Source organism: Hyla sarda, chromosome 6 (assembly GCF_029499605.1).
Source record: "Hyla sarda isolate aHylSar1 chromosome 6, aHylSar1.hap1, whole genome shotgun sequence".
In the NCBI taxonomy this organism is placed as follows: Eukaryota; Metazoa; Chordata; class Amphibia; order Anura; family Hylidae; genus Hyla; species Hyla sarda.
In genome coordinates this window covers 215,209,001-215,231,620 of record NC_079194.1, presented here as the reverse complement: position 1 = coordinate 215,231,620, position 22,620 = coordinate 215,209,001, and the positions used below count along the sequence as shown (strand labels likewise).

At 44.3% G+C, this 22,620-nt stretch overlaps 1 protein-coding gene across 2 annotated transcripts in view; it reads left to right on the top strand.

Annotated features, from left to right (window-relative positions):
* The window catches only part of AGRP (agouti related neuropeptide), an 82,946-nt gene that overhangs the window by 16,974 nt on the left and 43,352 nt on the right, over positions 1-22,620 (top strand). Inside the window, exon 1 of one of the 2 annotated variants that reach the window (XM_056526396.1) lies at positions 11,834-11,898. The exons of the other annotated variant lie outside the window; for it this stretch is intronic. The gene's annotated coding sequence lies outside the window, so the exon portion shown is untranslated. Of the gene's footprint in view, positions 1-11,833; positions 11,899-22,620 lie in introns of those variants that run through there. 2 annotated transcript variants of the gene reach the window in all.

Below are 22,620 nucleotides of genomic sequence, written 5' to 3'. Positions count from 1 at the left end.
CCCTGCGAGTAACATGTCTCTACCAATTTGCAGATCACAGACATCCAATGCTTTTTTGGGCTAGACCCAATAGATGGGCCTGGTCAAAAAAGTAAAAATTAGGCAATACAAGAGTGGGGGTGTTCTGTACATCACCCCACTTTAATGTATGGCCATGTAAAGGGCTCACTTCTTATTAAGTCCAGCAGCTTTGTGACCACCCTTACGCTAGTTACAGAAATATACACCATATATAGAGGAGGTGTATATTTCTGTGACTTTACGTGTTGCAAGTCGGCCCTAAAGTCGCATGTGTGCCCCCAGCACACCCCCTTCGTGCGAGACCCTTACAATCCCTGCAACTGTCCGCCACCCCTGTGCAAATCCCTAATTTGGACCTCAAATGTGCATGGTGCTCTCTCCCTCCTGAGCCCTGTTGTATTTCAAGAAAACAGTTTAGGGCCACATATGGGGTAATTCCTTATTAGGGAGAAATTGTGTTGCAAATTTGGTGGAGCTTTTGCTCCTTTTACCCTTTATATAAAGGAATTGGGGGCTACACCAACATGTTAGCGTAAAAAAAAAAAATTATGCTAACATGCTAGTGTTGCTTCATATTTTTCATTTTTTATGAGGTAAAAGAAAAAAAAGACCCCCAAAATGCAACAAAATGCAAATTCTCCCAAGTATGAAAACACCCCAAAATGTGGACGTAAGGTGCTCTGTGGGCGCACAACAGGGCTCAGAGTGAGAGAGCACCATGTATATTTGAGGCCTAAATTGGTGATTTGCATTGGAATGGCTGAAAATTGCAGAGGTTCCGACAAACGCTTAAAAAAAAAAAAAAAAAACACATGTGACTATTTTGGAAACTACACCCTTCAAGGAATGTAACAAGGGGTACAGTGAGCATTTACACCCCACATTTTCACATACCACTGTCCCAAAAATCTGTCAAGTGCTAGTGAGGTGTAAATACTGCACCCCTTGTTACATTCCTTGAGGGGTGTAGTTTGCAAAATGGGGTCACGAGAGGGGTTTCCATTGTTCTGGCACCATGGAGGCTTTATAAACGCAGCATGCCCCCCAAAAACTATTCCAGCCAAATCCTCTCTCCCAAAGCCCAACGGAGCGCCTTCACTTCTGAGTCCTGCCATGCTCCCGCAGAGCATTTTACGTCAACATATAGGGTATTTCCATACATTGGCCCTGATTTACTATTGTAAACCCGACATGTTCTGTCGGGTTGTGCGCCAGAAACTGGCGCATTGTACCAGAAATTCTGTCTGCGACAGAAATGAAAAACCCAACCAACTCTCCATTTTACTGAGAGAACCCAAAAAAGGGGCATGTTTGTCAGAAAAATGGGGTGTGGTCACAACATTTTCACAAAAACCCTACATATTTACTAAGGTTTTCACAGAAAATGTGGTGAATTTGAGCTGAGGAAAACCTGACAGATCAGAGCATGTGTAAAAAAAGCTAAATGTAGGGAAACCTTAGTAAATACTGTGGAATTTTTTTTTTGTGAATTAAAACCCACAAAGAAACCTATACTCCACTCTTGTTACGCCGAGCGCTCCGGGTCCCCGCTCCTCCCCGGAGCGCTCGCTACACTCTCGCTCCCGCAGCGCCCCGGTCAGATCCACTGACCGGGTGCGCTGCGATACCGCCTCCAGCCGGGATGCGATTCGCAATGCGGGTGGCGCCCGCTCGCGATGCGCACCCCGGCTCCCGTACCTGACTCGCTCTCCGTCGGTCCTGTTCCGGCGCGCGCGGCCCCGCTCCCTAGGGCGCGCGCGCGCCGGGTCTCTGCGATTTAAAGTGCCACTGCGCCGCTGATTGGCGCAGTGGTTCTAATCAGTGTGTTCACCTGTGCACTCCCTCGCCGGATCTTGTTGCCATTGTGCCAGTGAAAGCGTTCCCTTGTGTGTTCCTAGCCTGTGTTCCAGACCTCCTGCCGTTGCCCCTGACTACGATCCTTGCTGCCTGCCCCGACCTTCTGCTACGTCCGACCTTGCTTCTGTCTACTCCCTTGTACCGCGCCTATCTTCAGCAGTCAGAGAGGTTGAGCCGTTGCTAGTGGATACGACCTGGTCACTACCGCCGCAGCAAGACCATCCCGCTTTGCGGCGGGCTCTGGTGAATACCAGTAGTGACTTAGAACCGGTCCACTAGCACGGTCCACGCCAATCCCTCTCTGGCACAGAGGATCCACCTCCTGCCAGCCGGCATCGTGACAGTAGATCCGGCCATGGATCCCGCTGAAGTTCCTCTGCCAGTTGTCGCCGACCTCACCACGGTGGTCGCCCAGCAGTCACAACAGATAGCGCAACAAGGCCACCAGCTGTCTCAACTGACCGTGATGCTACAGCAGCTACTACCACAGCTTCAGCAATCATCTCCTCCGCCAGCTCCTGCACCTCCTCCGCAGCGAGTGGCCGCCTCAGGCCTACGACTATCCTTGCCGGATAAATTTGATGGGGACTCTAAGTTTTGCCGTGGCTTTCTTTCACAATGTTCCCTGCACTTGGAGATGATGTCGGACCAGTTTCCTACTGAAAGGTCTAAGGTGGCTTTCGTAGTCAGCCTTCTGTCTGGAAAAGCTCTGTCATGGGCCACACCGCTCTGGGACCGCAATGACCCCGTCACTGCCTCTGTACACTCCTTCTTCTCGGAAATTCGAAGTGTCTTTGAGGAACCTGCCCGAGCCTCTTCTGCTGAGACTGCCCTGCTGAACCTGGTCCAGGGTAATTCTTCCGTTGGCGAGTACGCCGTGCAATTCCGTACTCTTGCTTCAGAACTTTCCTGGAATAATGAGGCCCTCTGCGCGACCTTTAAAAAAGGCCTATCCAGCAACATTAAAGATGTTCTGGCCGCACGAGAAATTCCTGCTAACCTACATGAACTCATTCATCTAGCCACTCGCATTGACATGCGTTTTTCCGAAAGGCGTCAGGAGCTCCGCCAGGATATGGACTTTGTTCGCACGAGGCGTTTTTTCTCCCCGGCTCCTCTCTCCTCTGGTCCTCTGCAATCCGTTCCTGTGCCTCCCGCCGTGGAGGCTATGCAAGTTGACCGGTCTCGCCTGACACCTCAAGAGAGGACACGACGCCGCATGGAGAATCTCTGCCTGTACTGTGCCGGTACCGAACACTTCCTGAAGGATTGTCCTATCCGTCCTCCCCGCCTGGAAAGACGTACGCTGACTCCGCACAAAGGTGAAACAGTCCTTGATGTCAACTCTGCTTCTCCACGTCTTACTGTGCCTGTGCGGATATCTGCCTCTACCTTCTCCTTCTCCACTAAGGCCTTCTTGGACTCCGGATCTGCAGGAAACTTTATTTTGGCCTCTCTCATCAACAGGTTCAACATCCCAGTGACCAGTCTCGCCAGAATTCTCTACATCAATTGCGTTAACAATGAAAGATTGGACTGTGCCGTGCGTTACCGCACGGAACCCCTCCTAATGTGCATCGGACCTCACCACGAAAAAATTGAGTTTTTGGTCCTCTCCAATTGCACTTCCGAAATTCTCCTTGGACTACCCTGGCTTCAACACCATTCCCCAACCCTGGATTGGTCCACAGGGGAGATCAAGAGTTGGGGTCCCTCTTGTTTCAAGGACTGCCTTAAACCGGTTACCAGTACTCCTTGCCGTGACCCTGTGGTTCCCCCTGTAACCGGTCTCCCTAAGGCCTATATGGACTTTGCGGATGTTTTTTGCAAAAAACAAGCTGAGACTCTACCTCCTCACAGGCCTTATGACTGTCCTATTGACCTCCTCCCGGGCACTACTCCACCCCGGGGCAGAATTTATCCTCTCTCTGCCCCAGAGACTCTTGCTATGTCTGAGTACATCCAGGAAAATTTAAAAAAGGGCTTTATCCGCAAATCCTCCTCTCCTGCCGGAGCCGGATTTTTCTTTGTGTCCAAAAAAGATGGCTCCCTACGTCCTTGCATTGACTACCGCGGTCTTAATAAAATCACGGTAAAGAACCGCTACCCTCTACCTCTCATCTCTGAACTCTTTGATCGCCTCCAAGGTGCCCACATCTTTACCAAACTGGACTTAAGAGGTGCTTATAATCTCATCCGCATCAGAGAGGGGGATGAATGGAAAACGGCATTTAACACTAGAGATGGACACTTTGAGTATCTGGTCATGCCCTTTGGCCTGTGCAACGCCCCTGCCGTCTTCCAAGACTTTGTTAATGAAATTTTTCGTGATCTCTTATATTCCTGTGTTGTTGTGTATCTGGACGATATCCTGATTTTTTCTGCCAACCTAGAAGAACACCGCCAGCATGTCCGCATGGTTCTTCAGAGACTTCGTGACAATCAACTTTATGCCAAAATGGAGAAATGTCTGTTTGAATGTCAATCTCTTCCTTTCCTAGGATACTTGGTCTCTGGCCAGGGACTACAAATGGATCCAGACAAACTCTCTGCCGTCTTAGATTGGCCACGCCCCTCCGGACTCCGTGCTATCCAACGTTTTTTGGGGTTCGCCAATTATTACAGACAATTTATTCCACATTTTTCCACCATTGTGGCTCCTATCGTGGCTTTAACCAAAAAGAATGCCAATCCTAAGTCATGGCCTCCTCAAGCGGAAGACGCCTTTAAACAGCTCAAGTCTGCCTTTTCTTCAGCTCCCGTGCTCTCCAGACCTGACCCATCTAAACCCTTCCTATTGGAGGTTGATGCCTCCTCAGTAGGAGCTGGAGCGGTCCTTCTACAAAAAAATTCTTCCGGGCATGCTGTTACTTGTGGTTTTTTTTCTAAGACCTTCTCTCCGGCGGAGAGGAACTACTCCATCGGGGATCGAGAGCTACTAGCCATTAAATTAGCACTTGAGGAATGGAGGCATCTGCTGGAGGGATCAAGATTTCCAGTTATTATTTACACCGATCACAAGAACCTCTCCTATCTCCAGTCTGCCCAACGGCTGAATCCTCGCCAGGCCAGGTGGTCTCTGTTCTTTGCCCGATTTAATTTTGAAATTCACTTTCGGCCTGCAGATAAGAACATTAGGGCCGATGCTCTCTCTCGTTCCTCGGATGCCTCGGAAGTAGAGCTCTCTCCGCAACACATCATTCCTCCTGACTGCCTGATCTCCACTTCTCCAGCCTCCATCAGGCAAACTCCTCCAGGGAAGACCTTCGTCTCTCCACGCCAACGCCTCGGAATCCTCAAATGGGGTCACTCCTCCCATCTCGCAGGTCATGCGGGCATCAAGAAATCCGTGCAACTCATCTCTCGTTTCTATTGGTGGCCGACTCTGGAGACGGATGTTGTGGATTTTGTGCGAGCCTGCACTGTCTGTGCCCGGGATAAGACTCCTCGCCAGAAGCCCGCTGGTCTTCTTCATCCTCTGCCTGTTCCCGAACAGCCTTGGTCTCTGATTGGTATGGACTTTATTACAGACTTACCCTCATCCCGTGGCAACACTGTTGTTTGGGTGGTCGTTGATCGATTCTCCAAGATGGCACATTTCATCCCTCTTCCTGGTCTTCCTTCTGCGCCTCAGTTGGCAAAACAATTTTTTGTACACATTTTTCGTCTTCACGGGTTGCCCACGCAGATCATCTCGGATAGAGGCGTCCAATTCGTGTCTAAATTCTGGAGGGCTCTCTGTAAACAACTCAAGATTAAATTAAACTTCTTCTCCCTCCTTCTCTTCGTATTCCTAATGCCTTTCACGTTTCTCTTCTTAAACCACTCATCATCAACCGTTTCTCTCCTAAACTTATCTCTCCCACTCCTGTCTCCGGTTCTTCAGACATCTTTCCTGTAAAGGAGATACTGGCCTCCAAAAAGGTCAGAGGAAAAACCTTCTTTTTGGTTGACTGGGAGGGCTGTGGTCCTGAAGAGAGATCCTGGGAACCTGAGGACAATATCCTAGATAAAAATCTGGTCCTCAGGTTCTCAGGCTCCAAGAAGAGGGGGAGACCCAAGGGGGGGGGGTACTGTTACGCCGAGCGCTCCGGGTCCCCGCTCCTCCCCGGAGCGCTCGCTACACTCTCGCTCCCGCAGCGCCCCAGTCAGATCCACTGACCGGGTGCGCTGCGATACCGCCTCCAGCCGGGATGCGATTCGCGATGCGGGTGGCGCCCGCTCGCGATGCGCACCCCGGCTCCCGTACCTGACTCGCTCTCCGTCGGTCCTGTTCCGGCGCGCGCGGCCCCGCTCCCTAGGGCGCGCGCGCGCCGGGTCTCTGCGATTTAAAGGGCCACTGCGCCGCTGATTGGCGCAGTGGTTCTAATCAGTGTGTTCACCTGTGCACTCCCTCGCCGGATCTTGTTGCCATTGTGCCAGTGAAAGCGTTCCCTTGTGTGTTCCTAGCCTGTGTTCCAGACCTCCTGCCGTTGCCCCTGACTACGATCCTTGCTGCCTGCCCCGACCTTCTGCTACGTCCGACCTTGCTTCTGTCTGCTCCCTTGTACCGCGCCTATCTTCAGCAGTCAGAGAGGTTGAGCCATTGCTAGTGGATACGACCTGGTCACTACCACCGCAGCAAGACCATCCCGCTTTGCGGCGGGCTCTGGTGAATACCAGTAGTGACTTAGAACCGGTCCACTAGCACGGTCCACGCCAATCCCTCTCTGGCACAGAGGATCCACCTCCTGCCAGCCGGCATCGTGACAACTCTTAGTAAATCAGGGCCATTGGGTTACAAATTTTAGGGAAATTTTTCTCTGTTCATCCCTTAAACCATAGTTACATAGTTAGTATGGTTGAAAAAAGACATACGTCCATCAAGTCCAACCAGGGGATTGAAGGGAAGGATGTAAGGGGATAAGGGAAAGGGATGTAGTTTTATAATTCTGCATAAGCATTAATGTTATTTTGTTCCAGGAATGTATCTAACCCTGCTTTAAAGCTGTTAATTGTTCCTGCTGTGACCAGTTCCTGAGGTAGACCGTTCCATAAATTCACAGTCCTCACGGTAAAGAAGGCGTGCCGCCCCTTTAGACTAAACCTTTTCTTCTCCAGACGGAGGGAGTGCCCCCTCGTCCTTTGGGGGGGTTTAACCTGGAACAGTTTTTCTCCATATTTTTTGTATGGGCCATTTATATACTTATATACGTTTATCATATCCCCCCTTAAACGTCTCTTCTCAAGACTAAACAATTGTAACTCCTTTAATCGCTCCTCATAGCTAAGATGTTCCATGCCCCATATTAGTTTAGTCGCGCGTCTCTGCACCCTTTCCAACTCCGCAGTGTCCCTTTTATGAACAGGCGACCAAAACTGAACAGCATATTCCAGGTGAGGCCGTACCAATGCTTTATAAAGGGGGAGTATTATGTCCCTGCCCCTCGAGTCCATGCCTCTTTTTATACATGACAATATCCTGCCGGCTTTGGAAGCAGCAGCCTGACATTGCATGCTATTCTGTAGTCTGTGATCTACAAGTACACCCAGATCCTTCTCTACCAGTGACTCTGACAGTTTAATCCCCCCTAAGACATACGATGCATGCAGGTTATTAGTACCCAGATGCATAACTTTACATTTATCCACATTGAACCTCATTTGCCAAGTGGATGCCCAGACACTTAGTCTATCCAAGTCATCTTGTAACTTATGCACATCCTCTATAGACTGTACCGTGCTACAAAGCTTGGTGTCATCTGCAAAGATAGAAATAGAGCTGTTAATACCATCCTCTATATCATTGATAAATAAATTAAACAGCAGCGGGCCCAGTACTGAACCTTGGGGTACACCAGTAATAACCGGGGACCAATCAGAGTACGAATCATTGACCACCACTCTCTGGGTACGATCCATGAGCCAGTGTTCAATCCAGTTACAAACTAAAGTTTCCAAGCCCAAGGACCTTAACTTACCTGTCAGATGTCTGTGAGGGACAGTATCAAACGCTTTGGCAAAATCCAGAAACACTATATCCACAGCCATTCCTCTGTCAAGGCTTCTACTCACCTCTTCATAAAAGCAAATTAGATTGGTTTGACAACTTCTATCCTTAGTAAACCCATGCTGGCTATCACTTATAATACTATTATCCCCTAAGTATTCCTGTATGTAATCCCTTATAAGTCCTTCAAACAATTTACCCACAATGCACGTTAGACTTACCGGTCTATAATTGCCTGGCGAAGACCTAGAGCCCTTCTTGAAAATTGGTACCACATTAGCCTTGCGCCAGTCCCTTGGCACAATACCAGACACCAGAGAATCTCTAAATATCATGAACAAGGGTACAGATATTACTGAACTTACCTCTCTAAGAACTCTTGGGTGTAGTCCATCCGGCCCTGGAGATTTGCTTACATTTACTTTACTTAACTTACCTTGTACCATCTCTACATTAAGCCAGTTCAGTACATTACATGATGTGTTCCCAGCACTGACCTGTCCAATGTCAGCTCCTTCTTCCATAGTATATACAGAACTAAAGAACCCATTCAGTAGCTCCGCCTTCTCTTGATCGCCCGTGACAACCTCCCCATTATCATTATTAAGGGGTCCTACATGCTCTGTCCTTGGTTTTTTTGTATTTATATATCTAAAAAAATATTTAGGATTAGTTTTGCTTTCTTCGGCCACCTGTCTCTCATTTTGAATTTTTGCTGTTTTTATTACATTTTTACAGATTTTATTAAGCTCCTTGTACTGTTTAAATGTTATAGCTGACCCATCAGATTAGAATTTTTTGAAGGCTATTTTTTTGTTGTTTATTGCTCTTTTAACCTCATTTGTCAGCCATGTAGGATTTAGTTTTAATCGTTTATATTTGTTCCCCTTTGGTATATATTTAGCTGTATAGTTATTTAGAGTTGATTTAAAGATGTCCCATTTACCTTCTGCATCAGCATTTGAGAACACCTCCCCCCAGTCTATGTCCTGTAGTGCAGCCCTCAACCCAGGGAAGTTTGCCTTTTTAAAGTTATATGTTTTTGCTTTCCCCGTCTGTCTTTGTTTTCTACATTTTAAGTCAAAAGTAACTATATTGTGGTCGCTATTACCAAGGTTTTCCCTCACAGTTACATTACCAACCAGCTCTGCGTTGTTGGAAATGATCAGATCCAACAAGGCATCACTTCTTGTTGGGTCCTCCACAAACTGGCCCATAAAATTATCCTGCAATAAATTTAGGAATTGTCGCCCCTTTGTAGTTTTAGCCAACCCCGGACCCCAATCTATATCTGGATAGTTAAAATCTCCCATTATTACCACTGTACCTGCCCGGGCGGCCCTCTCTATTTGTTTATGAAGCCGAACTTCTATCTCTTCAGTGATATTAGGGGGTCTGTAGATTACCCCAAATATTATTTTTTCAGTATTTCCCTCCTTTTGTAATTCTACCCACAGTGATTCCACCTCCTCAGAATCATCACACACTATGGCATCGTTCACACTGACTTTCATACCACTTCTTACATACAGACAGACTCCACCACCTTTTCTGTTCATTCTATCCTTGCGAAACAATGTAAACCCCTGCAGATTGACAGCCCAGTCATGCGAGGAGTCCAGCCATGTCTCAGTGACCCCAACTATATCAATATGTTCCTCCAGTATCAAGGCCTCAAGCTCCCCCATTTTATTTGCTAGGCTTCTGGCATTTGTGAACATACACTTTACATTTCCATTAAGTTTTACACATATAGTCTCACTAATGGGATTTTCAGAGTTATTGGGGTTAATGTCATTTTTTGAGTTATAAGGGCTAATTGTACTATTTAAGTTATTGGGGCCAATGGGATTTTTTGAGTTATTGGGTCTAACGTTATTATTTAAGTTATTGGGGCTAATGGGATTTTTTGCGTTATTGCGTCTAACGTTGTTATTTAAGTTATTGGGGCTAACGGTATTTTTTGAGTTAATGGGGCTTATTGTAGTTATTGAGTTATTGGGGCTAATGGAATTTTTTGAATTATTGGGATTACAATTTTTCGGGCTACATTTATTTTTACAGCTGGTTTGTAACGCATGAATCTCCTTATCCACTGTTCTTAACCTCCCCTTATCCACTGTTTTTCATTTTGACAGCGCACAAAAATTAGTCAATCGACTGTGAGGTGCAAATGCTCACTGTATTTTGAATACTTTGAGGGGTGCAGTTTTTAAAATGGGGTCATATATGGGAGATTACTTACAGAAAGGCCCCTCAAATCACCTTCAAACTGAACTGGTCTGAAAAATTCATATTTTGAAATGTTTGTGATAATTTGGAAAAATTGCTGCTATACTTTGAAGCCCTCTAATGTCTTCAAAAAAGTAAAAACATGTCAACTTTATGATGTCAACATAAAGCAGACATATTGCATATGCGAATCAATATAACATTTGGCATGACCATTTTCCTTACAAGCAGAGAGTTTCAAAGTTAGAAAAATGCTAAGTCCTTAAGGCCAAAATGGGCTGAGTCCTTAAAGGGGTATTCCAGGAAAAAACTTTTTTATATATATCAACTGGCTCCAGAACGTTAAACAGATTTGTAAATTACTTCTATTAAAAAAATCTTAATCCTTTCAGCACTTATGAGCTTCTGAAGTTAAGGTTGTTCTAAGTGCTCTCTGATGACACCTGTCAGGTGTCATCAGAGAAGACTTAGACAGAAAAGAACAACCTTAACTTCAGAAGCTCATAAGTACTGAAAGGATTAATATTTTTTAATAGAAGTAATTTACAAATCTGTTTAACTTTCTGGAGCCAGTTGAAATATAAAAAAAAGTTTTTTCCTGGATAACCCCTTTAAGGGGTTAAAACTACCAAGTAATCTCAGCAGCCCAACAGTGACGTGATCAGAAGATGTACTTGAAGTCCCATAGACTTGTATGGGTTAGGATGCACGGTATGTCACTATTATCAAAATGGCTTATAAAATAATTAACCCCCACCCCAAACCCCTACAAAAAAATAAATAAATAAATAATATATATGAAAAAGATATTAAAAATAACCCTAAAAATATAAAAAATAAATGACTCAACCCGCCCCTCACATTAGCCATAATTAAACATTGTCTGTCAACATAATGCCGACAGCCATAATACACTGCACTGTAATACTAGTGCAATGTATTAAATAGGCAATCAGTAGATCGCTGGTGAAAGCCCTCTCATGGGATAAAAAAAAAGCAAAAAAAAAAAAGTTAAAAATATAGCTGCAAGCAGCGATACAGGTGGCCACGCTGCACAGTCTGGTTATAGCAAATTTTTACATTATTCTTACCAGTAACTTAAGAGAAAACTATGTATGGAGAATATTGCACAATCCAATATGGCGGCCAAACGATGTGATCACGTGTGGTACAGAAAGTGATCACAAACATGTATGCTTAGTTTTACATAGTTCTGACCAGCAATATCAGAGAAAACTGTGTTTGCAGAATATTGCGCAATCCAATATGGCCGCCAAACATTTACAATTGTAGATGTGTCTTGGAGGTTTGAAACTGTGGCAATCAAAGAAGGGATCTAAAAGGAAAGGATAAACATATGGTCACATATACGTTTTAGTTATGAATACAAATAGTATGGATTTTATGTAAAAAAAAATTGTGAGTTTTAACAAATTATAAAACAAATTTGGGGAGGATATATATCAGTGAAAATGATTTTTTAAGGATAATTGGGCATATAAAAGGAAAACTGTCATCAGTGTCACTTCAGGTAATACTGATGATAATCATACTTACCTGTCCTGCTCCGTGCTCTTGTTAACTGCTATCTTCTTTTTTTTTTTTACATTGCATGCATGGGTCATTGGGGGAGCTTCCTGATGTCACCACTGCTGTTTCTCTATTAGGCCCCGCTGCAAGCAGGCCTGGAGAAACAGCAGCAGTGATGTTAGTTAGCTCTGTGTCTGTTCAAAGCCTGCCGCTGGAACGAAAAGAACAGAGGAAGATAGTGGAAGAACAGGACCACAAATCTGGGACAGGTAAGGGTGCGTTCACACCCCAGTTTGTCAAAACGGGGACTGGATACAGCTGGGGTAGTGAAAACCGGGCACTGCAGTCCCAGACAAGGCCTGCATCTCATTCATTTGAATGATCCAACCGAGTCAGACAGTGACTGCTGTCGGCTCATTTTTGCCCCATACAGGGCAAAAATTAGCTGACCGGAATCACTATCTGAGCCTACCGGAGTTACTATCTGACTAAAGATGCGTTCACACCATGGTTTGTCAATACAGGGACTGGATCAGGCTGGGGGGAGCGAAAAACGGGCACTCCCGTATCCCAGCCCAGACCTGGCCCGCATCATAAAACTGGATCACAAAACCGAAAGGGGAACAAACCAAAGGGGAAAGTTGGGAAAAATAAAATTAGATTTTACTGTTTGGCACATATTTTGTCAATTGGTAACTTGGTAATTAATAAAGTGTTATCATTTCTACAACAAAAATTTAGATAAGACACAGAGATGAAGGAACTGAACCAGTAGAACCTGAATTTTGTGAGAACTTTGGCAAAAGTTTGCTTTGGCTAGAACTTGAACTTTATGCAGTTTTGTTGGACAGAACATGCTAAAATAACATGTGAAAGACGGCAGACAGGAGGAATAAGGAGAACATGATCTCAAAGAAACATATAATGCTTTTTAAACAGTTTTGCTAGTTAATCAGGTGCCAAAGGGGTTAGGCTGGAATTCCACTAAGGTTTTTCACCCAAGAATGGCCAAAAAAAAAAATGCCTGCTCTGCCGCAGAGGCCAGATGTTAGCTGCAAATGAATAGGGAACTGAAAAATGCCATATCCACTTGGCGTTTTTCAGTTTGGCATTTTCTTTAATCCTTTTGGCATTTTTCAGCTATTTTTTTTTTTTTTACATTAGCGATCCAAAAAAAGGGATAGAGTTAGATTTTTTTTATTAACTTTGGTAAGGTACCATAAAAAAAAAAAAAAAAAAGCAATATATATATATCAGAGTCATGTGGTGCTTACCACTATTAGAGGTTAGGTCTCCCAAAATAGAAAATTAGAAAAAAGGAAAAAACTGGGAGCCTTTAAAACTTCACTTTTATTCCATCCTAATAAAATATTTAAACATGAAAGCAAACATTAAAAGTTCATATTGACCGCCACCATTAGGCTATGTTTCCACTTTTTTGGGGGGATATCTGCCACTGCAGTTTCTGAGCCAAAGTCAGAAGTGGATCCATAAGGGAGGAGAAGTGTAAGTCCTTCCTTTATATGTCCGATTCCTTTTGAATACATTTCTTGCTTTGACTCTAAAACTGCAGTGGCAGATATCCAAAAACTGCCAGAAAAAAACCCAAGTGGAAACTTAGCCTTATTGTCAGACTTCTTTGTTTCCAGTGTTACTTGTAATTGAATATTCGCATTCACTTCCAAATTTGTTCATAGTATTCTAATATTCACGCCTTCTTATACATAGACAATATCCTCATAAGATTCATTGTAGAGTTCCATGTGTGTTCACCCCTTTTTATTCGTTTGTTTTCATTGTTTCGGTTGGGTTCACACTAGTACATTTCTCAATTACGATTATGTCCGTTACCGTCACTCCATTAGCTGACCTTCTATCAGTTATATTCTATAGTGTGAACACTAATAGGTTGTTCAATTGCGGATAGGTCCGTAGTTGTTGCACCATAGGCTATAGTTCACACTGTGCGTTGGTTTTTCCACACCATGAGCTGATCATTTAATCAGTTATATGCCATAGTGTTTACACTTATCGGTTATTCAATTGCGGATAGGTCCGTAGTTGTTGCACCATAGGCTATAGCTCACACTGTGGGTTGGTTTTTCCACACCATGAGCTGACCATTTAATCAGTTATATGCCATAGTGTTTACACTTATCGGTTATTCAATTGCGGATAGGTCCGTAGTTGTTGCACCATAGGCTATAGTTCACACAGTGCGTTGGTTTTTCCACACCATGAGCTGATCATTTAATCAGTTATATTCCATAGTGTTTACACTTAGCGGTTATTCAATTGCGGATAGGTCCGTAGTTGTTGCACCATAGATTATAGTTCACACTGTGCGTTGGTTTTTCCACACCATGAGCTGACCATTTAATCAGTTATATGCCATAGTGTTTACACTTAGCGGTTATTCAATTGCGGATAGGTCCGTAGTTGTTGCACCATAGGCTATAGTTCACACAGTGCGTTGGTTTTTCCACACCATGAGCTGATCATTTAATCAGTTATATTCCATAGTGTTTACACTTAGCGGTTATTCAATTGCGGATAGGTCCGTAGTTGTTGAACCATAGATTATAGTTCACACTGTGCGTTGGTTTTTCCACACCATGAGCTGACCATTTAATCAGTTATATGCCATAGTGTTTACACTTAGCGATTATTCAATTGCGGATAGGTCCGTAGTTGTTTCACCATAGGCTATAGTTCACACTGTGCGCTAGATGTTCAAAATCTTAGAACTATTATAACTCCAGTGCACTAGTCACATTCCTTAGTATTACATTTGTGAGTTATTCGGTTGCGAATGATTCAAACCATAGGCTATGATTCACTCTGGATATTCCACCGTCTATGAACTGTTGGAGCACATACTGCATTCCAAATGTAGAGCCCTTACTCCATATAAGTTGCAGTTCACACTTTACATCAATACTTTGATATCCTTCTAAGTGGCTACAATGCACATTTGTTGTAGATTGATGCGTTATTTTTAACGCCCGTCTTTCAAGTATTACAAACAATGATTATTGTAGCACTTTGTATCCTGTGGTAAGGATTACTCAATCCTTCATCCACTCCCACACAACCTTAAGTCCGGTCTACTACTGTGGTACATGTAATATTCGGCCTCTAAGTACAGTTGTATTGCATCCAATGTGGCTAGTATATTACAGAGTAATTCTTATGTACCCCAGAACTCTCTCCAGCTCCCCACAGTATGTGATACAGTGTTCTATGCATACATTTTTACGAGATTAATCACTCGTGTTACAATTCCAGCATGCATACCGGTATAATGGATAATATCAACTAATATGTCCTTGCTGCAGTATTACTGTCAGTGTAATGTCCTAACTTTCTATACATGCATAGACACACATTCACATTGGGGGAGATTTATCAAAGTTGCCTATGTCTCGCATCAATATAGACCAAACTACAGAGGGTTAGGCTGGTCTATTGTGCGCCTATTTTATCAAAAGGCGCACAGCTCTTGATAAATTCTGCGCAAGGACTCCGTGATCTATGCTTTAGACTGTATTTAAGCCTGCTCCAGCATGGTCCGACATTTCGGCGTACTTTCAGTTGATGCGACTTGTTGCTGAAAAGTCACTTTTGATAAATTCAGTACCAATGCATTTTTCCGTCTAAAATAGACTAGAATGCATCATGTTCTAAAAATCCTCTTAAGCAAAAGTCGCAAAAAAGTCGGACATATTTAGACTGCGACTTTCTGTGCGACAAATTTAGATGGGAAAAAACTGTCTAAATCCTTTGATAAAACTCCCCCATTGACTCTCATTCTTGATCTCCCAATGTCAAACTCTCCCACATGTGTGGAGATTTAGCGGGATTGGGGTGGAGCTAGTCCTGCACACCAGGTAAGGTATGGATGCGTTTTGGTGCAGTATATAGGTTTTAGGAAAATTGTACCATCACCAAAATAATGTTCTATCACCACATAGTCGATTAGGCCATTTAACAGTACTGTTCATACATGGGTACAGTTTATATGTTTTTTCATTGGATTTCCCCAAAGTACAAGTTTGACTTTCAGCACTACTATTAAATGTTCTAATGGCTGTGCACAAACTTCGTATTAACCAAAGGACTAAAAAATGTTAGCAGATGCTGTGCAATATAGGTGTTCAATAAGATCCTGTGCCTTCTTATTTGCATTCTGACATACTGAATGGACTCCCTTGTTTATCCCATATATTGTATAAGATATTGTCCATGTGGTTCCTTGTTATGTTCTAGCACATTGTTTGGCCATAACAATTGCATGCACTATATGTACTAGTTAAAGGGAACCAATCATCAGATTTTACCCTATATAACGCTTGGCAAAGCATTATATAGGGTAAAATCTTTATTTTCGCCACTCCCGGGGGATGCTGCTGCCCCCAGGGATGGTGAAGATATGAAGTTATAAACTAGTCACCGCCGCCGCCGTAAGTAGTCACCTGGGCGGGGAGCTCTTCTCACCTACTCCCGTTCTTCGGCCGGCAGCGACGCCCCCTCCGCTTGATTGATGGGCCGCGTCATCGTTCCGCTCACTGAACAGACGGAGCAGAGTGATGACGCGGCCCATCAATCAAGCGGAGGGGGCGTCGCTTCCGGCCGAAGAACGGCAGTTGGTGAGAAGAGCTCCCCGCCCAGGTGACTACTTACGGCGGCGGCGGTGACTAGTTTATAACTTCATATCTTCACCATCCCTGGGGGCAGGAGCGTCCCCCAGGAATGGTGAAAATAAAGATTTTACCCTATATAACACTTTACCAAGCGTTATATAGGGTAAAATCTGATGATTGGTTCCCTTTAAACTCCATCAGTAACCATGGGTATATAGTATTGTAAGATATCTCAGTATGATTTAAGTATACTTGTGAATTCCAATAATATAACAGTCCTTTAGGTGACATTCAAATTGATATATTTAAGCAAAACCAGATGTTGATCCCAGATATAGTTTCTTTTCTCCAGTTCAACGCATTTCTTTGCCAAATCCTCAGGAACCTTTTCCAGGCTATTTTCCAGGGTCTATTATGATTTTGATGTCTGACACTGATGGCAGTCAGCATTAACTGCCATAGATCTAGCTTCCTTACATGAGACGTAGTTCCTACACACCATGGTAACGTTCTGGGCTCTACCAATCCCACACTACCACGTCAGTACTATGTTGCGTCTATATGTATGGAACGGTCTTTCTTAAGCCCAGGTACATGTGAATGAGTGGACTGGATGTTAAGTTAGGATTGCAGTATTAAGTTCTAACCATTCTATCAGGATTATTTTAAGGAATTATGTAAGGATAACCTTTACATTACTAAAGGAGGGACTTATATTCAAAAATAATACCTAACTTGATGTTATATAGTATCTAGTAGAGAGCTGAGTCCTGCCAAAATGTAATGCCCGTCTGTACCTATAACTATATATTTGATTAAGTGTATCTAACCTGCCCATCTGACATCACATACGGATTACAAACGCATATTAATATTGGAATCTCCAAGAGAGGCACCCGGATATATTGCATAGATGTATAGCTATGTTATTAGGGAGAGAGCTACACTGTAGATGTACTAAACTTAAAACAAATGCAGTTTGAATAGAATAAGTATGTTACATGATAATACTAGGACTAACTTTCACTTAGCTATAACTGGAATAGGCTATGAACTCATTCAGCCCTTTGGGCTTCACTGAGTCCACCCAGAATGTCCATTTGGCTTCTACTTGCTGCAGAATCTTGTCCCAGTTACCTCCTCTCTCGGGGGGGGGGGGGGGGGGGGATGTTTGGGCGGGGGGGGAGACAACCTCTAATACTTGTACCTTGAGATCTTTTGGATTCCCTTCATGTTTTTGGGAGAAATGATTTCCCGACAGGGTTTCTCTTTGATGCCCAATATCTGGTAGGTGCTCCTGTATCCTATTTTTTTGTGTCCTGAAGGTTTTACCTACATAGTTCACCAGACAGGAGCATCCCAGCAGATATACTACCCCTCTTGTATCACGATTGGCCCAATGCCTAATGGGAAATGTTTCATTTGTACTGGCACTCTCACAGTGCCTTCCTTATTTGATGAACAGGCATATGTGGCACCCACCACAGGGGTAGGTACCTTTCATCCCAGTTCTCAAACAGGTCTCCTGACGTTTTCCGGTTCTAAATACCTCCTTGTGAGCCTGGCTTTTAGATTTCTCCCCCTACGGTATGTTATGGAGGGACTCTCCGGTAGAATAGGTGATAATATTTTGTCCAATTTAAGTATTTCCCAGTATCTATGCAGTATTTCCCTCACTTGATGGGATTTCTCATCAAAATTACCTATGATACAAATTGTCTCCTCTCCCTCCTGTTTGGGTCTGGGACTAAGTAGTTGTTCCCTTGGACTCTTAAGGGCCCTATGGTAGGCTCTTTTCAGAACCTTATTAGGGTACCCTCTTTCTCTCAGCCAATGCCTTAACTCTTGTGCCTTTACTTCAAATTTCCCAAGGCTTGAACAACTTTGCCTTACCCTTAAGTATTTTCCTGTGGGTATACCATTCTTCAGGAGCAGAGGATGGTAGCTCTCCCACTGGAAGAAGGGTAATAGTGGCTGTGTCCTTTCTATGCATTGTAGTCTCAATTGTATGATCTGGCATCAATCTCACTTTGATTCCCAGAAACTCTACCTCACGTTGGCTAATTGTGTGCGTAAATTTAAGATTCAGAGCATTATTGTTCAAGACTTGTACAAACTGTTCAAATTTGACTTTTGATGCTGTCCAAGTTAACAGGACATCATCTATATATCTTACCCACAGACTGATGTGTTGGGTCCACTCCATCATTTTGTCTGTGAATACGGTTTGGACCTCCCACCAGCCTAGATATAAATTAGCGTAACTGGGGGTGCATGGGCTCCCCATAGCTGTTCTGCACTGCTGGTGGATGGACCTCCCCGCAAAGATGAAATAATTCCTTGTGAGAATAAAGAACAGCAAACGGATGACAAACTCATTGTGTGAGGTGTATTGCAATCCCCTCATTCCCAGTAAGAATTATGTTGCTTTAAGCCCTAGATGGGATGTGGAATGCTTGAATACAGGGCTTCTACATCCAACGAGGCGAGAAGAGAGCCTTCATCAAGTCTTAGATCCTCCAGTCTTCTGAGCACATCCATTGTATCTCTCACAAAGGATGGCAAAGAGTACACTAAGGGTCTAAAGACTTGGTCCACATATTGACTTGGAGCTTGTGTTAGATTATCGACCCCAGATACAATTGGGTGGCCTCTCAAAGTGGATACCCCTTGTGAATCTTTGGAATCGCATAAAAAAATGCTGTTTTTGGCATGTCCGGTTTGAGATATTCATACTCTGTATTACTTATCAGTTTAGCACTTTTAGCCTCATTTAGAATTTGCAGTAGTTCAGCACTAAATTTCTTTGTTGGATTCTCTGTCATACGGGCATAGCACTGCTTGTCATCCAAAAGGTGAAGGCACATCTTTCTGTATTCCTCCCTGACCATCAAAATGATGTTTCCCCCTTTTGTCTGAGGTTTTGATGACCAGGGAGGAATCTATTTCAAGAGACAGTAATGCCTGCCTCTTGGATTTCGTGAGATTCTAGGGCTTCTCAAATCTTGTATCTAGAGATCTAAGGGCCTTAGTGACAACCTCTAAGAATACATATATATATTAGTGTATTCACCAAAGGGGGCTGGCCTGGTACTTTTTTTTTTATGTAATTGGGTAAATGGCTCCAATTCCTCATCAGCTCTAGCCTCCTCAGTTAGTTCAATCATGTCATGAAATAGAGACATATCCTCAGCCTCGAGCCCCAGTTCTCTACTCTGCCTCTGATCCTTCATCAGGAAGTATTTCTTCAACTTCAACTTTCTAGTGAAGAGATTGAGGTCTTTTACCCAAAGAAATGGGTTAAATTTAACCGTTGGGACAAACGTAAGTCCCCTGGCCAACAAATTCATTTTGGCTTGACTGAGCTCTCTACTTGACAAATTGATAACTTGTAATTCACTTGTTTTACATGTATTATATGTTTCTACTGTTGAGCTACGCTCCTCAGGAGGTAGTTGGATATAGCTGAGGGGTTCTCTAAAAAACTCCCCCTTCCAGCTCTTGTCTACCCCTTTCGTAACCCCTATCTCTATTGCCTCTGGAATTATAGTAAGCTCCTTGCGGTCTTTCTAAATCTGATTTTTCACATTCAGATGACAAAATATCTGTTTCCTGTGACTGTGACACTGAGTTTCTTAGGACCTCATATTCCTGCTTATTTTTAAATTCCTGAAGGTCACATTTGAACTGTGTATGTTTACGTTCCTTCAGGTATGCCACAAATCAAGATATGGCTACCTCCAGTGTTTTCTCTTTGTGTAGTGTAGTATTTTTGTGGTGGCCAGATGTGTGATGCAAAGGGCAGATGGAATTACCCTAGGGGCAGATGGCATTAACCCCTTGTATTTGTGACGCCAAAGCATGGTTTAGCCTATAACCACCTGAAGGTATACCGTTGGATCCTGGGCTAGGCACGGGGGGCAATAAAGACTCCGAACAGTGACTTTACTGAGGGTAGACAGATGGTAAAGTTTATACAGTTCTGCCGGGGCCCAATGAGGTGACCAGTGACGCAGAGACCTTAAGGGCTTGCTGGAACTTGTAGTAGAACTGAACAATTGAACGCTAACTTGACAGATGACAGGGACTAACTTGACTTGACTCATAAAGCTGTGATTTTAGATTACTTGAATTGATGGTTTGCTGCAGGACTTGACTTTGAGACCTCCAACACTCTGGACACACACACTAGGGACGAATGCACTAGACCTCAGCAGGAAGCAAAATCTCTAAACTCCAAGAGAGAGAAGCTAGCTCCACCCAGGGCTTATATGGGGGAGACTAGCAGGGAGCCCATAGGTAACTCTTGGGATCACCTGGTCACTGGTACCTCTTGGGTAACAAGCACATGACATATCACATGGTATAACTCTTAAAGCAACATTATATTTTATGGTAAAACATATTTACAATGGGGAAACAAGCAGGGGGCCTTGGGGACACTGAAGGAGGCTGCCTGACAGGACAGCAGTAGCACAGGGTAACACTTCCCGTACTGGGCCACCACATTTTTAGGGTACATTCACATGGGTGGGGGTTTACAGCGAGTTTCCTGCTGGGAGTTTGAGTTGCAGCTCTAAATTTGCCGCAGCTCAAACTTGTAGCTGCAAACTCACTGTAAACCCCCACCACCTGTGTGAATTTACCCTTTGCACTCACTTGGGGGAAGGGGGGGGGGGGGGCGGGGAGGGTGCGCAAACCTCCAGCTGTTGCAAAATTACAACTCCCAGCATGCACTGACAGACAGTGCATGCTGGGAGTTGTAGTTCTGCCACAGCTGTAGGCACACTGGTGGGGAAACACTGAATTAGGTGACAGACTAACTCAGTGCTTCCCCACCAGTGTGCCTCCAGCTGTTGCAAAACTAAAACTCCCAGCATGCACCATCTGCCAGTGCATGCTGGGAGTTGTAGTTTTGCAACAGCTGGAGGCACACAGGTTGGGAGACATTGAGTAAGGAAACAGACTCTAACAACCACTGTGCCTACAGCTGCTGCAAAATGGTCTCAGGACCCCCCTAGGTGATGTGTCAGGATGGCTGCTGATAGATATCAGCAGAAGTCCCGTACCTGTACGCCCTCCATCCCCAACAGGTTAATATTTTATCTTGTAAAATGCTAGATATCACAATGGAAGCCTAACAGATCCCATTGTGGTGTCAGAGTGTGATGTGAGGTGTAGGGGTAGATGGTGTTAACCCCTTAGTGTTTGTGACCCCAGGGCGTGGTTTGCCTATGTAACCACCTGAAGGTAGCACCGCTAATCCTAGGTTAGGCTTGGAAAATAATAGTCCAAGGCCAGGTTAGGGTTAACGGTAGCTTTTACTGAGGTAGACAGATGGTACAGTCTTTACAGCTCTGCCAGGATCCCAAAGGTGACCAATAACACAGGGGATCTCGCAGCTTGCTGGGACTTGCAGTGACTTGACAGACTTTAGTACAGCCATGCTGACTATAACTGACTTGACTTGACTGAAGATAGTGACAGAAGACAAAGATGACTTGACTTAATGACTTGTGGCTGCAATTTAGGCTTGAGGCCTCCAGATGTGCTAGACACTAGCTCTGAGAAGTCTGGACTGGACTTAACCTCAAGATCTAAGAGTGATTGTCGTACACCCCCCTCTTATAAAGGGGGCTAGCTGCGGTCATCTGGTCACCAGGTGACTAACAATCATGTGACCATATCAAAGGTCCTTTAAACTAAATATACAACCTATACACAATATGGGGGAACACTGCAGGAGAGCCCTGAGGTTGTACAGGGACTCAACCTGACAGGACTGTAGGAGCATATCCCATACTGGGACATCACACCATTAAAACTAACAATATAAAATCATACAGTGGCCTTACCGGCTTTTTTTGTTAATCTTCCCTTATGACATCACACATGTGACATCATCAAGTGGCACAGGCGGGGTTTTCAGGAGCCTAGTGGCACTGTGATGTCAGCGCTGCCCATCCACAGCGCTGCCCACTTATGAATATTCATCCCCACACCCTCCGGCTCTCCTTCTCCCTGCGGATCCTAAGGCTGGGTTCACACCATGCTAGGGACCGCATACGTCTGGGGGAGCTAAAACCGGGCGCTCTCGTATCCCTGGCCTATGCCGTCCGTATGCAATTCATTTCAATGAGCCGACTGGAGTTAAACACTGACTCCGGTCGGCTCATTTTTGCCCCGTATGTGGTTTCCTACCGTAGTGGACCACGGTTTTAGGTCCGGTGGAAAACCGCATACGGGCAAAAATGTGCCGACCAGAGTCAACGTTTCACTCCGGTCGACTCATTGAAATTAATTACATACGGGCGGCATACAGCAGGGATACGCCGGTTTTAGCTCCCC